Source organism: Ochotona princeps, chromosome 1 (assembly GCF_030435755.1).
Source record: "Ochotona princeps isolate mOchPri1 chromosome 1, mOchPri1.hap1, whole genome shotgun sequence".
Taxonomy (NCBI): Eukaryota; Metazoa; Chordata; class Mammalia; order Lagomorpha; family Ochotonidae; genus Ochotona; species Ochotona princeps.
This window is the reverse complement of record NC_080832.1, coordinates 72,129,193-72,150,587: the sequence shown is the minus strand read 5'-3', so window position 1 is coordinate 72,150,587 and position 21,395 is coordinate 72,129,193. Positions and strand designations below refer to the sequence as shown.

At 41.3% G+C, this 21,395-nt stretch overlaps 1 protein-coding gene across 1 annotated transcript in view; it reads left to right on the top strand.

Moving 5' to 3' along the window:
* LOC131479624 (jerky protein homolog) overlaps positions 1 to 21,395 on the top strand; it is a 151,164-nt gene that overhangs the window by 123,113 nt on the left and 6,656 nt on the right. The window lies entirely within an intron of this gene.

The window sequence follows — 21,395 nt, the reverse complement described above, 5'->3', positions numbered from 1 at the left end:
TCTGGCTTTTGCAGCCACTGGGGAAGTGAGCCAACAGATGAAGGAACTTCCTGTCTCTTTCTCTCTGTAAATCTGATTTCCTAATAAAAATAAATCTTTTTTTAAAAGACTTTTTAAAAAGGCACTCTACTAATCCCATAGAATGTGCTCATCTTTCATTCCAGGACGTGACACAGCAGATCTGTGGACATACTTGTTCCCATGCCCACTTTAATTTGAAGTTTGGGTCAATGTCACTGTCTCACATTCTACCACATTTTCAGGCAATTATGTGATCCTTTAGTGGCTCTGGTACGCTGACACCCCACATACCTGATTTTTTGTAGTTGCAGTCTGTTTCTCCACTTGCCTAATACTCCTCCCACCGTGGAGTGTTCTTCACTGTGTTGGATGCTCCTACTCCCTATACCCATACCAGCAGCTGGGCTTGCCTACAAAACTTCCTCAATCTATTGCTTCAAATAGACCTGCATTCATACTCAAATTTCTTTACCAATTTGGAGGGAGAGAGGCCCCTTTTTCTTGTTTCAAAAAAGTTCGTATATGCTCCATATTTTGTGTAATTATTTGTCAAACTGTTCATGGGAAATGCATATTTAGGAAATAAATGATACATGGATTACAAATATTTTTGTTCCAATATAAATATCTTTTGATTTAATTTTCCACAAGCATTTTACACTTGATCTTAGCCAAAAGGCTGAGAAGTGATTTCCACAAGCATTTTAAGTAGTCATCAATTTCCCCTGACCTCTTTCTCTTAGCATACAAATATGCTTAGGTTCTATTTTTAGCTGGCTGGCTATAGAGGGAGTGGGGAAATTTTTGGAAAGTAGGCCATATCAACCACATATAGTAAATTTTAAAGAAAATATGGGTCATTAAAGCTGTAGTTTATATATATATAAATGTATATATGTACATATTTACATATATTTATATATGTATATACACACACATAGCATATATATAGTAACATATATAGTATGACATTCTTAACCATTACTTTGGCAAAGATACGTTTGCAGCAATATTGACATACGCAGCCATGTCTATCTTTTCTAGCCTTTTTTTTTTTTAATTTTAGCTTCCACATATAAGGGAGAACATGCAGTATTTATATTTCTCTGATTTATTTCACTCAATATTCTCCAATTACGTGAATTTTGCTGTAAATGATAAAATTTAATTCTTTTGTGACTGAATAATATTCTATGTATATAAATCATATATTCATTCATCTGATGATGGACACCCTGGTTGATTTCCTGTTTTGGCTACAGTGAACAATTTGCTATAAACATGATGGTGCAGATATTTCTTTGATAGCATGCATTCATTCTGGTCTCCTATGACCCTTTTTTGATTACTCAAGGGTTTGCTCAATTCCTGATAAATTCTCCCAATTTATCTCCAAATCACTGTTGAAATCTCTATCACGCATCCAAACCTGCCATGACTTTCTCTTTCCAGTTTCGTCATCTCCTCCTAATATATTATCAGTGCTATTGGATTCTTACACCTCCCTCCTAATGTCGGGTGAAAGCTCTGTGGATCCCCCTTTTGCATTGCAGTGGCATTGTCTTTCTGACACTGCCTGCTTCCACCTTGTCTTACAATTGTTTTCCGTGCTTTGGTTTCTGATTTTCCTTTGTTGGCCCCCTCTTAATGATCAGCACTTTATTCAGAGCTTTTAGTCTCTCATAGTCACTCTGAAACATGGATTTTTTTTTTTTTTTTTTTTGTGGCAGTGGTTAAGTTGTTCTTTCAAATGAGAAAGCAGATACTAGGAATAGAAGTCACTTTCCCAAAATCACAAAGTTGGAGGTACAGCAAAGTTCTCAAGTCCAATTCCTATTGCTTTAGATGAAGCTTTCTCAGCATGGTCACCATTGACGATATGAGCTGGATAATTTTTTTGTTTCAGTAGTGTCCTCTACATTTAATGGATCTTTATCAGAATGCCTGGTCCCTAGATGCCAGTCACTATTGTTCGCCCCCCAACATATATGCATATTTTGTAATGACTCAAAATGTCTTCAGAATTTTCCCAACACATACTCTCAAAGAAGACTCTCTCTAATTGAAATGCCATTTAGCTAACTCTCTGCCATAACCAGAAGATGTGATCTAGAGCTATAGGCTTTCCACTAATCTATTTTTCTCTAAGCCAGAAGGCCTTGCCTTTTCAGGGCCTATTTCTTATTGAAAAAAAAAAGTTATTTTCCGCATATATTCAGCCAAGAGTATCATGGAAATGGGGGTATGAAAGAACCAGTCAAGCAAGAAAATTGGAATACTGTTATAATAGCACACTTGTCTGAGCACAAGCATTATGTCTTACAGAGGGAGAAATATGGATCAAGTCCAGGTGGTGAGAAGATGAATGAAGATTAAAAGGTATTTTCAGAGAACACAAAGATACATGTGCACAATGTGTTATTCAGTAGGGAATAAATACTTCAGTGTCCTCGGTTTTCAGAACACAAACAAAATTGTATTAAATAAAAAGGATTCGTTTCTAATCTACCAAAAAGGTTAATGTCTTTATAAGTTATTAAAGCAGAACCCTGATGATTAAAGAGTGCGGGAAATGGTATTATCTTTCCCTTTGACATATGTCACTGGGCACTTGTCCATGTTACTAAAGCAGATATTCATGCATTATAAAACATTCAAGAGCACTTGGTTAGACATCTTAGAGAAGGGAAGAAGGTAACAATAGATTTAAACTATGCTGCTAAAAATAAATGGTAATAAAGTAACAGATCTATAAATACAATAAACAAATTGATGTCAGGATGATTCATCTCAATGATAAATGCCCAAACTATATTCAAATTCTTTGCTAATGGAAAGACAATGATTTTCTTGTAGGGAAGTGAGTTGTTTTAGCTTAGTGGTTAAGAGATCAGCCTCAATAATGAACTTCCCATGTTCGTGTCCAAGTTCATCTGTGATGGTAATGGGACTTGTGAGGCTTTGCTTATCATGAAGCTCTCAAAACACGGTCTAATACATGGTTGGTGCTCAGTAACTATTGTCATTATTTTATGACACTGAAAACTTTTTTCTTGTTAAAGCAAAGTCTTTTCACATCAAAATGTACTATGTATTTATTCAGTTACATATAATTTGTTGTACATTAAATTTACTTCATGCTAATCCTATTCCTTTGAAGGGGTACAGTTATCAGAAATCTCCATGTGATACACCTTTAAGGATTTCAAACTAAAATCATTTGCTCTAGTTTTTTATCAGTTAAAACGTATTCCAGAGCCCGGCACAGTAGTCTGGTGACTAAAATCCTCCCCTTGCACATGCTGGGATCCCATATTGGCACTAGATCATGTCCTGGATTCTCCACTTCACATCCAGCTCCCTGCTTGTGGCCTGGGAAAGCAGTGAAGGACAGCCCAAGGCTTTGGCACCCTGCACCCACATGGGAGACCCAGAAAAATCTCCTTGTTCTTATTGTTGGAAAGGCAGATATACAGAGAGAAGGAGATACGGAGAGAAAGATCTTCCTTCCACTGGTTCACTCCCCAAGTGACTACAATGGTTGGAGCTGAGCTGATCCAAAGCCAGGAGCCAGGAGCTTCTTCTGGCTCTCCCACGTGGGTGCAAGGTCCCAAGGCTTTGGGCCATCCTTGACTGCTTTCCCAGGCTACAAACAGGGAGCTGGCTGGAAAGTGGAGCAGCTAAGACAAGAAGTGGCACCTATGTGGGATCCTGGTGAGTGCAAGGCAAGGACTTTAGCCACTAGGCTACCACGCTGGGCCCATTAAATAAATCTTTAAAAAAAAAAGTATTCCAGATTTTCTCTTTATCGATAGTTTTAATTTATCCATTTTCTTAAATTCCCAATGATACCTTCTAGTTCTTAAAGGAGTATCTTACTAATTCTAACATGAGTGAGTACTCCTCATATTTTCCCTTCTCTTAAAAAGTTGCAGATCACTTCATGGAAATTTGGTTTGGAAAGTTCAATTTAATATTTCCAGAAAGCAAAATATTCAATATTGCCAATGCCAGGAATAATTTTGGTAATTTGCAAATTGTCCTCAAATATTTGTTATAAATTAAAAGTGAGAATTTTAGCATTTGCTGATAGAGCACCTTAACTAGTCACAAAAATTTATTTAGGAGATTTCTTATTTGTTGTCTTTTTATCCTCCAAAATGCTTAATATGAAGTAGCAAATTAGTATGTATCTATTAGCTAAATTTACATAAAGAAGGAGCAAGGTTGGTTGTAAGGTGAAATATTCAGTCTAATTTCTATGCTTTTTTTTGCAAAACAAATCACTCATGATCTCTAGGGCTTTAACTTTCTCTGTTGGTTATACTAATTTATTGAAGAAATGAGAAATGAATTTTATTAGCCATTAAAGCTTCAGTCAGCATTGATGATTTATTAAGTAATGCTATTCATTTCTATTCAGTCATATAACTTAAATTGCCAACCTATTGCAACAGGTAGTTTTCATTATTGGCATCAACATTGATTCCAAAATTCCATAATTTTGTTAAAAATGCCAAAAAGATGGGATGGATGTTTGCCTTAGTAGTTAAACCACCATTTGGGACACCTAGATGCCTTGTTACAGAGCCTAGGTTTGACTCATTGGGTTGATTCAACCAAATGAAAATCTAGGGGAAAATTTATACTTGTCAAATTTCTCTCAGAAGAAACTTGCATTAGTATAACATGAATCAATAAATAATTTTTTAAGAAATCAATTTGACTAAAGTGTTGCGGAAATAACCTGAAACACAATAAACATCAGTTTAAATACCATTGTTATCATCATCCATCCAGTAAAATTTGAAGGACTCCAAAACATTGATTAAAAAGGCTTTCATCAGCTATTCCAAAGTTACAACTGATAAAAAGAAATTAGGAATATAATGATAGACCTCTACAAAATTCAGCATTCTGGAATGAAAGCATGGTCATTTTAAATTAATTCAGAATTTAGAGACAAATACTGTTCCTCCTTTGAGTGTGAAATGATTGAAATAGTCATGGGCGAAGATTAACCATCATAATTTCACCACAGTGAGATCCTCTCTCTTGTATTCCTGGGATAACTTGGAAAACGCTACAGCTACTCATCTCAACCAGAAGGTACCTGAGAGAAATGGCAGTAAATGAGTAGACAAACGTGAGTCAATGATTTGTTTCTATAACTAGCATAGGGACTTGGCAGCAAAGATTTAGAAAGCAGAAACCTGCATGAAGGATAGGCAACTGAAAACTTTATGAATTTTTCCAGTGTCTGCCTTGTCCTATTCATAAGGAAAATACTATGATATACAGATACAAAATATTTAATCAGAACTAAAAACCTTGAATTTTCTGGAACAATCTCTATTGCCAACATACTGAGCTATTGTCAGAGGTAGTAAGGAGTTGGGTGGCTCCTTAGGTTCAGAAAATGAGTCATGATAGTCTTGTGGTGGAGTCAAAGATAACAGTCGGTTCATTTGGCTCTTCTACATCCTGGATTAAAAGTCCATAACAATTATTTGATTCTCATTACTTCAATTTCCCAAGCAATCTTCTGAGCAATGATTTTTCTTGTGAAGATTATTTTTGTTGCATAAGTTTTCCTAAGAATAGCCACGAAACAATGCCAGGAGATGGGAGCTGCTTTGCAATCACAAAGTACTGCTCTGAATATTGTGTTTGAGGGGCACCTCATTTCTGATACCATGTGGACTTTCAGGGACAGTTCTTAAAAAAACCCATCAGCCTTTTTACCCAGCTCCTCTCATCTCATAGTAACAATTACACCCTTCTTGGAAAGCGTTTCATAGCATCTCACCCAATCTTCACCTCCAACTTTGTTAGGCAGCAAGATGTGTGCTGCAACCCTCAGGTTAGTGATGAACCAAACAAAATTCAGGGAGTAGGAGACTGATCCAAGACTCCCAATCAGGCAATAGCATGTCCGTCAATACTCCCAGATCCTGAACATTTTTCTCCAGGTCCTGGCAGAGCTCTGGGTCATCTGGCCTATTTGGAACTCTACTCGCCTTTACACACAAATCACTTACCTTAAAAGGAAAACGATTTCCTCCCTTGGGCTGCTTTCTGCCTCTGAGTCCTGTTGTGCTTGCTGACACCTGCAGTGAGTTTAACTCCCTGTTTGAAAAGAAGGCATTCTTATTTTTGGAGATGATAAATTTGGAAAGTAGTGTTTCTCAAACTCAGAATTTTTGTCCCTCGTGAGTCTCCATTGGTATATTCTGAAGAGTCCACAGGAAGTTTGTATTGTGATATTGTTTTTAGGTAACAAATATATACAATAAGCAAAATGCCTGGATAACCAGGCACAACCATGAACAGCCATGGGATTTCAACATTTCTACATCCATGAGGGCTGAGTAAATTACACAGACCTCTGACCAAATCAAGCCTACTCTATGTTTTGTAAATAATATCAAAATTATTTGTAAAGCAATAATTGACTATTCCTGTGACTGCTTTCATAGCAGAGCTGGGTTATTGTGAGATAGGTTGAACCTCAAAGGCTAAAATATTTACTACCTGTACCTTTGTACAAAATACTCATATTGTGCTTAAAATCATGTTGGAATCAAGAACAGAGTATTGGTTATCTAGGGCTGTGAGAAACAACATACGATGGATTGTGCTCAAGAGAAAAGCAGAGGAAGCAATAGTGGATAGGCGTGCAGCATGAGTGAAGCCTACGAGTAGTTAGAACGGAGACAAGTGGAAGACCACGACAATCATCGGGCACACACATCAGGCAGACCCAGCCTAAAGGATCCAGGTTATCAGCAGCCAGTTCTCTCAATGAGTAGTGATTTAGTCACAGCAAAACAATGTTTTGCCCACTGAACTTTCTTTTCAATTCTATCAGCTTTGTGGTACTTGATTTTATTTTTGTAAGTAGACATACAAGAGCCATAACCCTAAAGATTTTACATCTAATTTCAAGTTTTATACACACGAATAGTTTTATAGTAAGCAAAATGATTTTGCAATTGTGGCAGTCCATAAACAACAATCAGTGGAAAGAATAACACCCACACAGGCTCGTGTACACATGCACACCAGTTGCAAGATAGTTTAATCCCCTTTATGAGTGTAGACACAGTTATTTATAGAGGTTCCCCTATTGAGGATAGCGCTAAGGTTGCCATTAAGACACACATGATAGATTGACGGAAGACTCTAGGCTGTTCCTCCATGCCGCCATTATGTTGCTCATTCATGTCAGCCCACATTCTCTGTACTCAGACCAGGTATTTTGCTGGCCACAGCCTTGGAAAGCAAGTGCACAATCTTGCTTTGTGGAAGCTTACCCAGAGAAGGCATCTGTGATGATGTGGCATAAAACCAAATGGCAATATGTCAAGGTTCGTAATTGTTTAGGATCACTTCTGTCACTGAAACCTTTTGGAAATAAGTAAGGACTGTCCAGTTACATAGAAAATGCAATTTTCTCATTAAACAAACACATCCTATGTAAGAAAGATAAGCTTAACTTACCGCTTGACACGTAAATAGAGATTAAGAGAGTCAGGTGGCTATTTACTTGATTATTATGTCGACAAGAGCCAACTTATGCTTGAAGCCCAGGGAGATGGAGGCTACTGGTTTCCAAGGTGTTGTAAACCAAACAGGTGTAACCTGATTATTTGTTTTGGCTCAAAACTTAGATGAGATTGCTTAGGTCTCTGCTGTTTACAGTACACTTTGAAAGAGAGCTGAAACTGGGAATAAGAATTCTAAGTTGCTCACATATGTACATTTCATTGACTATTCCAATTTATAAAAACTTGACATCATCCATAGCACCAAAAAAGACGGAACAATGAGAGAGCTTCCTCTCTTCAAATGATTTTCCACAGTCTTATCAAAAGCTGTCTACAAAAGATAAATGAAAGAAACATGTAAGTTTATCCATTTTTATTCAACCTCACTTCCTATCTCCTTTTAGCATTCAGGAAGTTATAAAGATATAGTTTCTATGTTATCTGTTTAAGGCATAAAATAACAAAAGAAAACAAATAATACAAGAGTATAGAAAAAAGTAAAAATTTTCACTACATAAAAATACTTAGTGCCATATTTTGTGTATATATAAACAAATAGATTTGAGAAAGAGACTTCTTAAGGATTTTGTCTTTTGTGGAATTATTTCTAGGTATGAGTTCATATAGAATTAGAGATATGTAACTAGGAAAATAAAATAATTTCCTCTTGGAATGAGGCTGGCTTAGCAGTATAATTTTACAGCTGGAAATGTCAAATGTCATGAAATTCAATGCCTTCATCTTAGAGATGAGAAAAAAGAAAGATAGAATGGCCTGTGTCAGGTCTCAGAAGCTACAGGAAAGAGCTGAGGATGAAGTGCAAGTCTCAGACGTCCTCTTTCACGCTGTGACAGCTAACACCAAGACTGTGTGAGTCTCAGCACAGGTCCTTTCTGGCTGCTCATAACACTCATGACTTTAAAATTACTTCACAGATGCAAATATACAATCCAAAATTCAGAAAAAGAGCACAGTTTAATGTAAAAATCATCAAACTGGATGAACCTCTCCATACTCAATAATAGCAAATCTTTCAGCTTCATTTTTTTTTTTCTGGACATCTCAGGATTCTAGAATTTTGCTGCAGTTCTTAAAGGGTTACTTTCACTAGAAGATCTCAAAAGTGCCTTTGAAATTGTTCATTCCTTTCAGTTTTCATTCCTTTACTTTTAATTAGTGCTCACCAATCATCATCCCTGACCTTAAAGCATTACCTATGGTACTAGAACATTTTCTTCTGAGAACAGTTGGGAAAATGTATTTGGTTGGTCAAGGTGCCAATGCTGAACCACCAAATACTAGTGGTTGAAAGAAATTGGGCTTTCCAACAACGTCAGCAATACAGATGGACATTTGGATAAAGTGGGTTAAGCCACTGCTTGGGATGCCCACAATCCATCCTTGTCTCACACGTGGGTAGCAGGGATTCAAGCACTTGGGCCACTTTTCACTGCTTTCACAAGCACATTATCAGGAAGTTAAATCAGAAATGAAGCAGCCTGGAGTCAAACGACTGCTCATATAGGATGCTGACATTACAGACAAAAACTTAACATGCTGTACCACGGTGCTGGCCCCCTATGATACATCGATTTGTTTGTCACTTATTTTTAATATTGTTTACATAGTTGAGAGGGATGTATGCCCTTGAGGGTCTCTGATTAAGGAGGGGAGAGTGTAGTTTGTGGAGGAAGGGGGATGGGACAAATATTTCCCTTTTTTGTTTTCTTTTTTTCTCCTGTGTCCATAGCAGGGAAGATGAGGGGGCTGCTCCTTACTTTCAAACTACATCAGTACCTGGGGATAGGGGACGGTCTTTGGTGACGCCTTAGTGACCCTCACGTGCGGAACAGTGTTCCTAGGGTGTTGCTTGAGTGGTTTTGATAGTTTTGAGACTTTGTCGGCTTCATTACACCAGGATTGAGGAAATCAATCCTCAAGGTATATTGCCAACCAAGTCTACCTCAGTGTATCCACAGGCCAAGGAACATGTTGCAAGGCGTGGTAGGAGAGAAGTGCGAGCTGTTCTGCTTTCCTTCCTCTGGTGAGGCATTCAGCATCTTCTGCTGACCTAAATGAGCTGGCCATCATGTGTGTTCCCTGACTGCATCTGGACATGCTGTCCACTGCACAAGTATTAGCAACCCAAGAGGCCCAGTCACAAATGTGATTTTCCCTGTGGCCAGGGTTTGAGGCCAGCCATCCAAATGGGGAGTCCCCCAAGAAATCTCACTTAGGGTAAGCTCAAGACTTGATTCTTATATGTGCCAGCCAGTGCAAGGTCAGTTTAGGTCTATCACCTGCACTAGCCAACACACATACCAGTGGATGTAAGCTGCCTGCTCAGTTCTACTCCAGCGCTCTCTCTCTCGAGTGAACTGATAGGTTGCAGCCTAGCTCAGCCCAGCCCACTGCAGACCCACTCTTCACACACATTAGTGGGTGCACAGCCTAGTTGACTGCCAACAGGCCCCAACAAGCTCACTCTCAGACCCAGATTTGCATGTGCCAACATGAGCTGCAGCCTAACCCAGTTCCATCTTGCATCTCATCTGGCTCTTGTACACACCCATGGTGCTGCTTAGCTCAGCCCAACCTGCCACAGGCCCAGCCCATACGTATGACGACAAGTGCTGCTGCCTTGACTAGCCTTACCTACCCCCAGCCATGGCTCTCATGATCACAAGCAGGAGCTACAGCCCAGCAAGGAAGTGCCCACAGTTCCTTGCCAGGCATTTTTCTAGCCCCAGATCTTATACCTACTAGTAGGTACACATTCCAGCCTGACATGATTTGCACCTAGTCCCAGCACTTGCCAGCAGGTGCTGCGGCCTAAATTGTCTGGCCCAAAACCATTCTAGCTCATGTTTGCACAAGCATACGCAGCAGTCTAGCCCAGACTGGCCTGCCCCAGACTAGCCTACCCCAGACTAGCCTGCCTTTAGTCCCAACTCTCACACTGACCAGGGGAAGCAGCAGCGCAGCAGAGGAGTCCCTGAGGTTCCCCTTCCAGGCTCAGTTCCAGCCCCAGGTCTTACACATGCCTACAAATGCTTACCCCCTGTTCTTACACTCATGGGCAGATACTGTGACCTAGCCCAGCTGGGCATGCCCTTCCGCCCCAGCTTCTGTATATACCAGTGGGCAGTGGTCAATAATATTTAGCCCTAGTCCAGGTCTCCCACATGGGCAGGTGCCTTGGCCTGACCCAGACATGTCCTCCTATTTCTACCCTCTAAACCACTCTGTCTCAGCTCCCTCACCCACCTGCAAATGCAGGGACCTGGTCTATAGAAAACTCCAGAGAAATCATTCCTCTCTCAATCCTTCCTACTCCAATAACCACCCCCAGGCCTCCAAAACAGGCAATCCACAGCACCCCCTGCCCGGGGCCAGGGTGGCATGTCCCATCCCAGTGTTCCCTGCCTTTCCCAATATCTTAAAAACAAAAAGTAGAACATACAACTATGATGGCATACTGGTATAGTTAACAAAACTTGGTATCAATCGGGCCCAGAATGTCTGCCAGTAGTCTAACACTTTCCTAAGTACAAGGCAGCCTAGGCAGTTGTCTATAGCTGGGCTCCCAGGCAATACTTTTGACAAGATTCAACTCTTACATCTGTACATTTTTTGTTTGGGAAGAACAATTATAATAAAGACTAAAAAAAACCAGTGGAATATCATGATAGAAATGCCATCTTGAAGTCAGAAACAGTGAAGTGACATGAGAAGACAGAATTGAAGACAATAAGTTTGAATTTTTTCATTGTCTCTACAGTGTGAGAATTTGACACTGTGAAATGACACAATAACATTACAGCCCAGAACAGACTAAGGTGGTATAACAAAATCTTTGAATGAACAGTATATTCCCTCAATGGAACTACACACAAGAGTGTAGGGTGAAGTAAGATCTCATCCTTCTGTTAAAACACAGATATACAGAGGTGTGTTGAACGTCAGTGTTATGTGAGAAGACACAACCAATGTTCTAATTATTGACACCAAGTTTCAATTATTAGTGTTGGGGGTAAAGCTCTGCTATACGTTGGATACCATCATGGCCATAGCACTTGGTTTTGAATTTGACCTTGATTATTTCTCTACATAGTGTCCTTTCTAAAAAAGATTGAAATTCTGATTTTTTTTTTCACTCTGGCTAGAGCCTGCTGGAGCACCATGTTTTATTCTTACCTTAATAAGGACTTCGAAGAACTCAGTGTCCGGATGATCAGGATATCTCTAACTATGTTTTAAAAGAAAGGACTGAAGTGATTGGGGATGTGTATGTAGCTTAGAGACACAAGATAAAGGGAGTTGCCACATCAGAATTTGAGATCATTTCTATTCCAAGATTTTTTCCAAGTATGGTTAGCAGAGACTCTGGTTGCAACTCCCAGTGTTGGAATTCTGGATCTATTTCTTTTCATTCTGAGCCATGCTCAAGAGATGCTTACCTTCTCTGAACTTCCACTTCCATGTCTGCAAAATGGGAAAGCGATTCTCTAATTCACAGTGCTTGTATAATTGTTAAAAGAGACGATAGCTATCTAATTATTATTTTTTTTAACATTTATTATTATTGGAAAGCCGGATATACAGAGAGGAGGAGAGACAGAGAGGAAGATCTTCCATCCGATGATTCACTCCCCAAGTGAGCCGCAACGGGCCGGTGCTGAGCCGATCCGAAGCCGGGAACCAGGAGCCTCTTCCGGGTCTCCCATGCAGGTGCAGGGTCCCAGTGATCTGGGCTGTCTTCAACTGCTTTCCCAGGCCACAAGCAGGGAGCTGGATGGGAAGTGGAGCTGCCGGGATTAGAACCGGTGCCCATATGGGATCCCGGGGCTTTCAAGGCGAGGACTTTAGCCGCTAGGCCATGCCGCCGGGCCCGTAATTATTATTTTTAACAGCTATATCTGTCTTGGGCTGTGAGGTTTTCTGACAAAATGAGAGAAGTACAAAAATCGGGAGAAAAAAGTGAAAAGACAAAGTTATCTATCTGTTCGCTGTACAGCAGTGAGGGATTTGTTGCACCAAGCCAATAATCACACACACGGACTGCGGACTGTTGGACAATAACCCAAGGCTGTTAACACCAAGACTTTTAAAGACTGAGGATCATGCAGGCGCAAGGAAGGAAATTGAAACAGGATGAAGTTTGCATGCTTGCATGCAAGGAGCACCAATCAGTAAACAATGTGTTCTAGCAGGCTGCTAATGTTTGGACAGCATATACCAGGAGAAATATCTCTCTTTGATCTTTTATTAAAGCTTGAAGATTAGGGAGTCCCTGTATCCCTGCTTTTCCATTCCAGCTGCACCAAGACCTTTGCCCTGAATTGCTGGAACTTTCCTCACAGGATTACATCTGGTTAGGGTTTCACACAAGCAAGGTTCCCCATTGTTCTATCAAATTGTCTTCCTACACCTGTTGTTCCTGAACAATTGCTTTTTCAATACAAGTCAGAAGCATCATATGCCTCCACAAAGAAGAAAATATATGTCTGTAATTTGAACAGCAATGATATTGAAGAATCTAAGTGTCTTCTGTGATTTCTGACTGACTTTTGTGATTTCTGACTTACTTGCTCGGCTGGGGCGGGCTGTGTGAACTCCAGGCCTGACAGTCTACATGACACCCAGCAGGACACCTGGCGGGTCACATAGGCAGAGCACTCCTCGGGAAGGAGGCCCCTGGTGTTAGATAAGACCCACTGCCCTATGGCCCATCAGTTTGTGCTTTCTGAAAGTTGCTTGCTTCATACCCAAGAGAAGCCTGCCAACTTGTTCTTTTTAAAAGTTAACAGTTAAACTGACCAATCAAGACTGCATAATTATATGGAATTGGCCTGAAATGTATAAAAACCCTGAACAGTTGAACCTCGCTCTTTTTCTTCTGGCCCTTCTTCTGCTGGTTTTGCTGTTGATGCTGATTCGGCTGTTACTACCCCACCTCCCGTCCTGCTGGGCGGGGCAGGCGGCTGCCAACCTAGGTTAGCCTGAATAAACCGCCTTGATGCGTTTGCATGGACTTCAGACTCCTGATGATTTTCTGGGGATCACAAAAAATCTGGGCACAACAATGTTAGACCACAGGTGTGTAAGATTTTTTTAACATGTAGGACAGCTTCAGCAAAGAAATAAGCATTACTTAATAAGTATTGCCATTTGTGACAACAAGCCTGTTGAATGAGATTTCTTGTCTGGGTAGGAATCATCTCAAAGGTCTGTACCCTGAGCTGCTGTCTGTTCTGGAGTGCCGTAATGGTTCATGCATCTTCTGACTGATGTAGCAAAGACCTGAAGGAAAACACCCCACAGGTACAGAATTACCTGAGGTGCATAGAAATGCTCCCATTTTAACACCTTTTGTCTATCTATGACTTTTAGCTTCTTGTAATGAAAAATGTGAACTTTGGGCCCGGCACGATAGCCTAGCAGCTAAAGTCCTCACCTTGAACGTGCTGGGATCCCAAATGGGCGCCAGTTCTAATCCCAGCAGCTCCATTTTCCATCCAGCTCCCTGCCTGTGGCCTGGGAAAGCAGTCGAGGATGGCCCAAAGCCTTGGGATCCTGCACCTTCATGGGAGACCTAGAAGAATTTCCTGGCTCCTGCCTTCGGATTGGCTCAGCTCTAGACGTTGCAGCTGCTTGGGGAGTGAATCATCGGACAGAAGATCTTCCTCTCTGTCTCTCCTCCTCTCCATATATCTGCCTCTCTAACAAAAAATAAATAAATCCCACAAAAAGAAAAGAAAAGAAAAGAAAATCCTGGCTTCTGGCTTCAGCTCAGCTCAGCTCTAGCCATTGTGGCCATGTACGGAGTGAACCAGCAGGTAAAAGATATCTTCCTCTCTGTGTCTCTCCTTCTCTCTACAAATCTGCCTTTCCACTAATAAATAAATAAATCTCTAAACTATCTAACTCTTTGGGGGAAAAGATGATGAATAGTATTTGAATGCAAAGTAGATTCATCCTGAAGATGAAGAAACTTAAATGCTTGTGAAGTACCCTAGCAGCGTGTTCTCATAGCAGCGTGTTCTAAAAAATGAACACTTTAACCATAGTCAGCTGAAACAGCTGTCCTTTGACTCGACTATTTCTCCACTGTTGCACGGAATTTCCCTTCTGTGACATAGGATGGAGGTGACCTCTGGATCCACCTAAGTTTCGGATGCGCTGATTTGGTTTCATGAGATCTGTTTGTGTGGCTTACACTCACTCATATTTACAGTAGGTATTGCCAGGTGTTCTGATATAGGGATGGCCTCAGTGAATGTGACTATCTCCCACGATGCTGACTCACCCAATGCCCACCGGCAGCCAGTGCCTAAAGAATGTGAATTTTGGAGAACTGAAGCAATGTTTGAAATACATTGAGGTAGATTTTAATCTGTGGGGAGTTCTCCCAAATGTGAAGAACATAATGGTAGTTTTCTCCAAATTGATGATAATTTCAGATATATATGCTATTAGCAGAATGAAATAATAAAAATTTTCATTACTGCAAATTGACTAAAATTCTAAATTATTGATGTCAGTTTTCAATACATATGCTAGAGAAATGACTAGATAATCTTTAACCTCTAGAGAAAATTTAACATAGTTATTGCCAAAGAAGAGCTAGAGAATATGAAGACCATAAAAGTTTCTTAAGGAATTATGCTTGGTAGAATGTAGAAATATTTCCAGGCTGGAATTAATGATGACAATGTTCCAAGGCAAGAGTTTTTAGTGCGGTGAGCATTGGGTCAATGATGCTCCTCCCTCCTGCTGGACAGGTGGACTCAGCAATGAGGAGACTAAAGGAATATAGGGCAGACTACATCAGTTAACTGAAAGGCAGGGACCAATTTTTTTTCCTATTAATTTTTTTTAAGATTTATTTTATTTTCTTTACAAAGTCAGCTATACGGAGAGGAGGAGAGACAGAAAGGAAGATCTTCCGTCTGATGATTCACTCCCCAAGTGACTATAACGGCCAGTGCTGTGGCGATCCGAAGCCAGGAGCCAGGAACAACTTCTAGGTCTCCCATGAAGGCGCAGGGTCCCAAGGCTTTGGGCCATCCTCGACTGCTTTCCCAGGCCACAGGCAGGGAGCTGGATGGAAAATGGAGCTGCTGGGATTAGAACTGGCGCCCATTTGGGATCCCAGCACGTTCAAGGTGAGGACTTTAGCTGCTAGGCGGGCCCTCCTATTTATTATTGAACAAAATCTTATGAAGATCCTCTAGAGAAAGGGTGGTTTTGGACAAGAAGAGAAGACCACTAGAATTTGGCCAGAATTAAAGAAATTTGATCAGTTCAAAGTAAGTGAACGGGCTGGAGTCAGAGAGAAGGAAAGGGATTAGGGTCATCAGAGTCCTGCTACTGCCTGTGGCGGGTTTACTTGTACATTCCAGCACTCTGGCTGGAAGCTTAAAAAGCTGAGGAAACACACACACACATGCACAAATGGGAACTATCATGGAGCCAACCAATATAATGAGACCATGAAAAACCAAAACCACTGAGAAGGGAAACCCACTGAGCTAGGTGGCAAGGTTTAACAATCAGAAGCAAATGGAGTGGGCATCTTGCTCAAATTGGAAAATCTGAGTCCAGGGACCATGGAAACTGTCCTGATCCAGAGAATTCAGTCTTTGCACACTGAATTTTCAACAACTGCCACCATTAATTTAAAAAAGCTCTTAGGTTGGTATCAGGTTCCCTTTGTTTGGTACATTCACAGCTTTGCTGTGAACAAAAACACCCAACTGTAATCCACAATTAAGCCTGCCTTGCTCTCTCTTCTGCTGTGCAACAACTTCTGGTGATTGCAGTGTTTGCAAATGAAAGAATAGGAAAAGCAAGGGGGAAGAAAAAAGAAGTCAGAAAGAAAACAAGAAAATCCTTCTGTCTGAGGTTGAAATGTTGCAGTTGGAAGCACCAGGAAATGCTCTTCCAGGCATAATTCCTTGATTTCATTTTATGCATCCATGTAGCTCAATTTTTTTATTTTAAAATGATGGAGTTATAAGATGAGTGGGCATTGTGGCATGAAGCCAGGTGTTGGTTTGAGTCCCAGCTAATTGTGCTTCCAGTTCTGCTCCCTGATGATGTGCCAGGAAGAAAGCGGCTACTGATGCATTATCAAGTGTAAGAATCCCTCACCAACTGACAAGTTTCTAGAAAAATTAGGCAATCTTTTTCAGTTCCTTTTTATTTTCCCGTGCTGCAGGACACGATGCTCAAACCCTGAAGGTGGACTGGGAATGCCGGCTCCTAGCCCAAGAAACACACACGTACTTTGTGAATGAGAATGCCCCAAGCTCTTTATTTTACTCCTCACATATATACCTTCTTCTCTAGGGGAGGAGGAGAAGGGGATGGGTTTCCTGGAACTAATCATCTGTATGGAAATAGGGGAGGAACCAATTATCTATATTGAAACAGGTGAAGAACTAATTATCTGAACAGGAACAAGGGCGGAGATTCTGTTCTGCTTGCTTTGCATGGGGATGTTCTAGCCACAATATCCTGCTTGCTGAGGCCCTGCTTGCCCAAGGTAAGTTTTGCAATGGAGCAGGTTGTCAGGCATGCCAACAAGTCTGAGGCCCGTGAAACTGCAGCTCCTAACACTTTTTGGTCTCCTAAGTGATTACAGGTATGGTAATACACCATGGTATGTATCTGCATTACAGTTCATAGGCATTATATCATAAACAACAATTACTAATAAAACCTAAATGTTTGCATGATTCTCTAGTATTCAAGTGAAAAGTGACACTTGAGCATTGATGCTGGTATTTCATGAATTTATATTGCTTCTCCCTGCACACTTCACAGCAATAACAAGTTACAGTTGGCCTGCTACAGAGCATCACAGATTCTAAATCTCAGAATGCTCTCCTGTCCTTCCTTTCTGAGAAGTAGTTACTGACATGGGGGTGGACTTGGGAATGCAAATGTTTCATAGTGGTTGGAGCATACTTGAGATCCTGAGTTCCAGCAGGCTTGATTGATCTCAACAGGACTTGCCACACAGGGGGCCAGTCGGGATGGCGTCAGGCTGACACAAGTGATAGGACGTGGCTCCATGTGTTTTTCACTTCCAGTGGGCTGCTTGGAGTGTGTTTGATCACTTGAAGCATTTATCCAGGTTCTTTGGCGACACATTAGTTAATTTCATGTTAGTAAAAAAAAATTAAGGGTGACAGAATGAGCTGGACCCCGAACTGGTGGACAGTTAGATGTAGGATCACCTCAAACAAGATTTCTTTGAGGGTGCCCCCAGCTGAACCGCTGGACTCAGAACCTCAACCGTAGGGAGAGTGGCAGGACCTGTGATCCGACAGCAGAGTGCATGTGTCTCAACAGGGCTTCCTAAGTTACTGAAGATGATTCAGTAGACAGCACACCCAGATTATATGGAGGACTTGGCGGTCCATTAGAGCCTGCGGAGGACACCTATTACCATCACAGAGGAAGGAGGACAGAACCAGTTGATCAACTACTCTAGCAAAGCTTGACGGCAAATTTCTGGGCAAATGGAGACCCTAAGGTGGGACTGTGTCTGCCAATGGACCTTGGAAGGATTTCCTCATCCTTGGATCTGTGAGATTGACAGCATTTCAGAACTATCAAAACCACTTGAACAGAACCTCAAAACATGCTCCACATCAGGGATTCTGTAATGACATCAGATGGCCAGCTCCCATCCCTGGGTAATGAGGTGGTTGGGAAGCTGGGTGTGGCTTTTCCCCTTGTCTCTCTCTTTTCCTCAGATACAGGAGGAAGTAAAACAGAATGTGGAAATAAAGTCTCACCCACTTTCCCCTTATTTCAATCCTTCCCACCATACTCAACAATGTAAATATCAAAAATAAAATTTGAAAAACTAATTAAAGGGGGCCCGGCACCATGGCCTAGCGGCTAAAAGTCCTTGCCTTGAGCCCCGGGATCCCATATGGGCACCGGTTCTAATCCCAACAGCTCCACTTCCCATCCAGCTCCCTGCTTGTGGCCTGGGAAAGCAGTCTAGGACGGCCCAATGCTTTGGGACCCTGCACCCACGTGGGAGACCCGGAAGAGGTTCCTGGTTCCTGGCTTCGGATCAGCGCACACCCGCCCGTTGCGGCTCACTTGGGGAGTGAAGCATTGGATGGAAGCTCTTCCTCTCTGTCTCTCCTCTACTCTGTATATCCGGCTTTCCAATAATAATAAATCTTTAAAAAAAAAATAATTAAAGGGCCCGGCATGATAGTGTAGCAGCTAAAGTCCTCGCCTTGAACGCACTGGGATCCCATATGGGCACCAGTTCTAATCCCGGTGGCCCCACTTTCTGTCCAGCTTCCTGCTTGTAGTCTGGGAAAGCAGTTGAGGCTGGTCCAAAGCTTTGGGACCCTGCACCAGCGTGGGAGATCTGGAAGAAGCTCCTGGCTCCTGGCTTCGGATTGCCTCAGCTCTGGCCATTGCGGCCGCTTGGGGAGTGAACCATCGGATGGAAGATCTTCCTCTCTGTCTCTCCTCCTCTCTATATATCTGCCTTTCCAATAAAAATAAAATAAATCTTTAAAAAATTAGTTAAAAAGAATAAGAAGTTGCAAGCCTGACCTGGGATCAGAGTGGGAGCACAGAAATGTGGGAGGATAGACACAGGCCAGATGCAGAAATGGGAGTAGATTTTGCAAGGAATCACATTTGCTTGATTTTTCCTTGATTAATAATTCATTCAAGAATCAGATATCCTTGAGCTACATTAATTATATCATCTACTTTAGTTTTGTTTCCTGCTAGGAAAAAAAAAGCCAGCACTTATTTTTCTTTTTTAAAAAAGATCTTTGACAAAACACCAATATGTATGATTTTTATTGAACACTGTAAACCAATTAATTTTTTAAAAATATATTTATTTGAAAGTCAAAGAGTTACAGAGAAGGACTTGGAGAGAAGAGGAGACACACCCACCCACATACACACACACTTCCATCTGCTGATTCAGCCCCCAAATGGCCACAACATCCAGGGCTGTACCAGACTGAATCCAGGAGCCAAAAGCTTCATCTGGGCTTCCCATGTGGGCAGAGGGGTCCAAGAACTCAGGCCATCTTTCCCTGCTTTCCCAAGTCCATTTGCAGGGAGCTAGATTGGAAGTGGAGCAGCCAGGACATGAACCAGCACTCATACAGGATAAATATCATGAGTGGGTATACCCACAACACCACAACACTGACCTTGTAAACCAACTAGTAATTCTTGCCTAAAAAATTAGCAAAAACAGGAACCCAGTGTGGTAGCCTAGCAGCTAGATTCCTCATCCTGCAAGTGCTGGGATCTCATATGGGTGCCGGTTCTAATTCCAGCAGCCCTGCTTCCCATCCAGCTCCCTGCTTGTGGCCTGGGAAAGTAGCTGAGGATGTAGCAAAGACTTGGGATCCTGCACCATTGTGGGAGACCAGGAAGAAGCTCCTGGCTCCTGGCTTCGGATCAACACAGCTCTGGCTGATGCAGCCACTTGGGAAGTGAATCATCAGATAAACTTCCTCTCTGTCTCTCCTGCTCTTTGTATATCTGACTTTCTAATAAAAATTAAAAAAAAAAATAATGCCATCAGAAATAAAGTAGGCTTCCCCAGAGCATACCTTGGGAATCTGATTAAAATATATTAATTTTTAATTAGTTCAAATGTGTTTTTACTCTGATGGACTTTTGCTTTATGCAATTGTATTAAATATTAATTCTCCTGTTGGGTTAATTGTAACAATAAAAGGGCTTTTATTTACATAGTAATATTTGGTATGTTGTGGATTGGTAGGGGGAAACCCTGAGGAGTAAGAAAAATTTTGGGAGACTGACATTGTAGTGTAGTGCATAAAACTGCCACCCACCTGCTATGCTGGCATCCCATATGGGCACCAGTTCTAATCCCAGCTGCTCTATTTCCAGTCCAGCTCCCTGCTTGCTAATAGCCTGGGAAAAGAGCAGAAGATGACTCAAGTGTGTGGGTCCTGGCCGCCCACATGGAGACGACCTGGGTGAAGCTTCTGGCTCCCAGCTCTTGGCTTAGACCTTGCCCAGCCCTGGACATTGCAGTCATTTGAGAAGTGTGCCAACAGATGGAAGATCTCTGTCTCACTCTCTCTCTTAGTAACTCTGACTTTCAAAGAAATAAACCTTTTTCTTTTAAGTTTGGATCTGTTGATGATGGAATGCAATCATATTTTTAGCACTGTAATTGTTCTAAGCTCAGGCACGGTTTGTTTGTTTGTTTATTAAATGAGAGACAGAACTTCCCCCTGTTCGGAGCTGGGAAAGAACCAGACCTCAAAGCTCAGAGCTTAGGACTCAATCCAAGTCTCCCTTGTGGTTGGCAGGAACCCAATCACTTGAGCCTTCCTAGCTGCCTTCCAGGGTCTGCAGAAGCAGGAAGTTGGAGTTAGGAGCCCAAGCCAGGCATGGGACCTGGGTACTGTGACATAGGATATAGAAGTCTTAACCATCAAGCCCAAATGTGCGCCCCACAAACGACGTCTGGAAACTTATTTTGTCAGAAGATTGCCTAGTAACATTAGGTATCTTTGAAAAGTAAATTTCAAGTCAAATATAAAGCTAATTTAACTTTACAAAAGTAAATTCTAAATCTATTTACTAAAGTTCTACATAAACCCCTATGACAAAATTCTAGTTTGTTTTTAGGTAACTTGTATTCCACAAATGGTCATCAATATCATTTAAGTAATGACCCTACTTGCTGTAAAATAGGAACAGGAAGATTTCAGAACTAAGTATTTCTCCAATCTGAATGCTTTCCATAAATACTTAGATTTCTAGATGATTGCT